The sequence below is a fragment of the Rhipicephalus sanguineus genome, chromosome 6 (genome assembly GCF_013339695.2).
Source record: "Rhipicephalus sanguineus isolate Rsan-2018 chromosome 6, BIME_Rsan_1.4, whole genome shotgun sequence".
NCBI lineage: Eukaryota > Metazoa > Arthropoda > Arachnida > Ixodida > Ixodidae > Rhipicephalus > Rhipicephalus sanguineus.
The window spans coordinates 10,693,931-10,699,109 of NC_051181.1; positions in this window are offsets into that span (position 1 = coordinate 10,693,931).

The window sequence follows — 5,179 nt, forward strand, 5'->3', positions numbered from 1 at the left end:
CGTATATAAGATACCACTCAGTTGTGGAAAATCTTACATAGGCCAAACGCGCCGCTGTCTTAACGACAGAATAAGGGAGCATGCAAACACGGTGAAAGCTCAGAATGATGGGGCGCACCTTCCTGCGCATTGCAGGAATTGCGGATGCAGAGCACTTTAGGAGGAGACTGACGTCATGAGCAGAGTAAAAGGCAGGCGAGAAAGGGAGATCGTAGAGGCTGACCAGATAAAAGCTGCCGTAGACACGTGCATCAGTGCACCTTCGGTGCATCTGACAATGAAGGAAATTGAGTTCCTTCAAAGCGGATAAGTGTAAAAGCTGATCAAACGCAACCCTTAAACGTTATCGTAGTTTGTAAACGCGATCTTTCTCAGGAATTTGTTATCGGGTGCGTGACAATCTGCTGTGACGCGCCTGCGCATACGTTTTCGTGGTGAGATGTCTTTCGAAATAAACTCAGTTGCAAGTTGAGCGTCTGTTCTTCTGTGTGGTCCTGTCCTTCCTTCCAAGCCTTCGCTCTCCCAACCAGATAAATTGCGCAGAGGCATTGCGTTTACACGCAATGCCTCTGCGTTGTTTTGTATTGTATTTGCATTGCTTTGTTTTGTATATATATATATATATATATATATATATATATATATATATATATATATATATATATATATATATATATATATATATATAGGAAGAGAGCAGAGTGGGTCAGGGAACAAACGGGGGTTAAGGATATCATAGTTGAAATTAAAAAGAAGAAATGGATATGGGCCGGGCACGTAGCACGTCGGCAGGATAACCGGTGGTCATTAAGGGTAACTGACTGGATTCCAAGAGAGGGCAAACGCGTGAGGGGAAGACAGAAAATCAGGTGGGTAGATGAGATTAAGAAGTTTGTAGGTATAACGTGGCAGCAGAAAGCACAGGACCGGGTTGATTGGCGGAACATGGGAGAGGCCTTCGCCCTGCAGTGGGCGTAGACAGGCTGATGATGATGATGATATATATATATATATATATATATATATATATATATATATATATATATATATATATATATATATATATATATATATATATATATATATATATATATATATATATATATATATATAATTTACTTGCCTGACTGCACTTGGGTATCAATTGCGAGTGTCTCTGGGCCCACACCCTTATGCTTTCCATCACACTTAGGCATTGTTCAGCGCTCACAGGTTGAAACTGTGCAATTTAAAACTGAGTTATGAATGCAATTTCATTTCTAGCATCTTCAGTTCGTGTCGTATTGGTGTAAATACAACTTTAACCCTCATATCAGAGGCAATATTACTTTTGGCGGCTGCATTTGTAGCAACATAACGCACTTAACTCGAGCAATTGTGCATACCAGTCGTTATTCTGATTCAGACACTTGGGCTAGTTGGTGATAACTTGGGCATCTGAACAAATGTGAGGAAATGCTCGAGTAAGGAACAGACACGTAGACGCCCTTCCTGTGTACGTGTCTTCCTTATTTGAGTGTTGCTTTGTGCTCGTTGTTTCAATCTGTGAGCACTGTACATTCAGGAACAACATACGTATAAGCTCCGTAATATGTCCACGACAGGATCCCGTTCTGGATATCCGGTAATACTTCAAAAATGATTTTTTCCAAATCTGTCGGACATCCGATTGAACTCCAGCGGAGATTTACGGATCTCCAGTGGATATCCATTACAGCCGAAACGGCTATATATTGGATTCCTGAGGGATATCTGTGGTTGCTTGGGTAGTGAATACACGTTCATTTGTGGATTCCTTCATAAGGACATACATGAATATCCTTCCAAGATCCATAATCGATTATAACTCGTATGTACGTCACAACTCCAAAAATGGTTATCCACTATGGTATCTCTAGTGTACATTCAATGATTCTGGTACTGGACATTGGGCTCTTGCATGGATACTGAGCGGCAGTGCTGCCAACCTGCGGAGCCATCATAGCCACTTTTTCCCTCTTTGGAGTGAAAAAAATTCCCTACATTTCCCTAGATTTTCGTGGAGAGCGGTTTTTTGAAGACTAATGTGTTTGTCCTGTGGAAAGCGTCTTCAAAGTTCACTTTTATGACATAATGGTGCATTCGTTTGAAAGTATTCACACACACACACACACACACACACACACACCTTTGTTCATGCCGTACATCGGAATGTTTTTTTTTTTGCTTTCTTCGTGGTAGGTCGCAGTGCCGCGGGAGTTTTTGAGCTCGTGTTTAGTACGCTCGCTGCGTTTCGAGCCCTAAGTGTTCCCAGCTGTAATGAACATGTGTCGCCATTCTATTACAAATACATGCACCGGATGGCCCGCATGAATAGACAGGCCGCGAAAACTTCCGATCGGTGAAGCGCATGCAGTGATTCCCCGCCCTCACTCAGTCCGTGTCGTCCTGTGGAATGTTTCGTTACCATAGCCTATGCAGCCCTAAAATGTTTTATTTGCTGTTTTTTCCCTTAATGTGCAATTAGTTTCGAACACGTAAGCCACACGTGCTGTATAACCAAATGCGCTACACGTGGCAGTGCTCGTCTTTCATTATGCCTCTGGATATTGAGCCCTAATGCGTTCGACATCCAGCTTGTACCACCCGTGAAACCATCTGTTTTCAAAGTGCACGTATTGACGAATCTTCGGCATTTTCTCTTTGGAGTTTCTCTTTCTATAGTATGTCTTAATTTGGATTAACATTTTTCTTACGAAGTCATCTTTGCTCGCTCCCCGCGCGTGAAAGGGATGCCAGTCGTTCCTACAATGCGCATATATTCTTCCTTCCTGCAAAAATGTTGTGAAAGCAAGAAAAGGACGTACCTGACTTCAAGTATATGCGCATTAAGAAAAATTATTGCTGTTCCTTGGCTGTCATATGCTAGCGCCGTGCATCGCGATTCTTTCAACCTAATGTAAAGAGCTCGGTACGCATTCGTACACCGAGCGCGCCAGTCGACTACGAGTAATATTTCTCACGTGAATGCAAAAGCAATTTGTGAGGGCTGACATTAAAACGCCGGGTCACTTCTATAGTTCTGTCGCATCAGTAGTTTATAATTAAGTGTTCAAGAAGAAATTTGGGGGGGGGGGGGGGGGGAACACGCAATTGACGTATACGACGTTCTTAACTGTGATCCCATATTGGATTGTTCCAACCGGTTTTTCCGATCTCTCTTTCCGATCTCTCGTAGGTATCGCAGTCATAATGTATCATTCATTAAGGTCGGCGCGTTCGCTCCTGTGACTTAAGCTTTGTAACTAGCATTCCCTGCATTTTTATTCCCCCATAACCTTTGCTTGATTTGTGGCAAAAAAAAAGACACTTTGCTAGGCTGAACGCGAGAAAGAATAGCTGAAATGTGTATACAAGCGTGTAATGCATCACTTGTACATTTAAACGTTATTTCGTTTTTTGTAGCACTTATTTAGCACTATTGAACTGTCCTGCAGGAAATGCGTGGTGGTGTTCATATAAAACATGAAGTGATGCACGCTTACATAACGTATAAACGATGTCTTCAAAAACGTACTCTCAATCTTTGTCATGATATCTGATACAGGATTTTGTGACGAAAAATAGTTTAACCATGAAAGCATATTATGCCAGTTGGCAGTTCATCCCTCGCAACCTGCTGAATGATTGCGAAAAGATATATTTATTAGAAATTTTGACTGCCATATATTCGTTTCAAATATATCCTTGCAGTCTTCCACCAGCCACTTTTTTTTTCCAACTTTCTTTTTTGTCAGCTGTGCAAATAACCGCATACAGCCTACTGCTCTGTATCTGGGTTGGGAGAGCAAAGGCTTGGAAGGAAGGACAACACCACACAGAAGAACAGACGCTCAACTTGCAACTGAGTTTATTTCGAAAGGCATCTCACCACGAAAACGTATGCGCAGGCGCGCCACAGCAGATTATCACACACCCGATAACAAATTCCTGGGAAAGAGCGCGTTTATACAAACTACGATAACGTTGAAGGGTTGTGTTTGATCAGTTTTTACACTTATCCGCTTTGAAGGAACTCTATTTCTTTCATTGTCAGATACACCGAAGGTGCACTGATGCACGTGTCTACGGCAGCATTTATCTGGTCAGCCTCTACGATCTCCCTTTCTCGCCTGCCTTTTACTCTGCAGATGACGTCAATCTCCTCGAAATGTGCCCTGCATCCGCAGTTCCTGCAATGCGCAGGAAGGTGCGCCCCATCATTCTGAACTTTCACTGTGTTTGCATGCTCCCTTATTCTGAAGACAGCGGCCCGTTTGGCCTATGTAAGGATTTCCACAACTGCAGTGGTATCTTATATACGACTTCCGCAGCACAGGGAACAAATGGCCGCGCTTTTCACAGAAACCTTGGTGACCTTGGCAAAGCCATGGCTCCACGGGGCAGCTCACTAGCAACGCGACAGCGGTGGTAAAGAAGGGAAACCTACAAAAAAACAGCAAACCAAACAAATAACGCCGCAGGGTGAAAGGCGAGAAAATGCGAGGTTGGTGTAAAGGAAAACATATACTTGGCGGGCTCGGGAGAGAGCACATTCGTTTTCCTTGGTTCGAACCGGGATTCGTTAAACAGGCAATCGACGAAGAACGCGGACGGCACAGAATGAACCGCAATGAGGTGGGGGAGAGGAGAGCGCTGACACCAGCTTTGGGGGCGGAGACGGGCCCTGTCGCCCCCTTGCACCCCTCGGAACCGCTACTGAGCATGGCACAGCGCCTTTGGGTAAGTGTAGAGGGGGTGTAAAAGAGAAAAGGAGGAGGAAGGAGCAAAAAAAGAGGTTGTGGGCGGAAGGTTCCTCCGTCGATGTGCTTAGTACACTGTACTCCACGTGGACGCGAAAAATTTCCCTAGATGTTGACAAATTTTCCTTTTCCCCTAAGTACTACCAAAATCCTCTAGATCTAGAGAAATTTCCCTAGAGTTGGCACGCACTGGATGGATGGATGCTATGAGCGTCCCCTTTACAACGGGGCGGTGACATGTCTGCCACCAGGCTCGAAGAAAAAAAAAACTTCCTTGTTTCAAGTTGGCTTAATACATTATCTACACTGATTAAATCTATGTTATTATGCAAAAAAAAATATAAATTTACGGTCCATCTCTTTGCCTCTTAAAGGGACACTAAAGAGAAACAATGAAT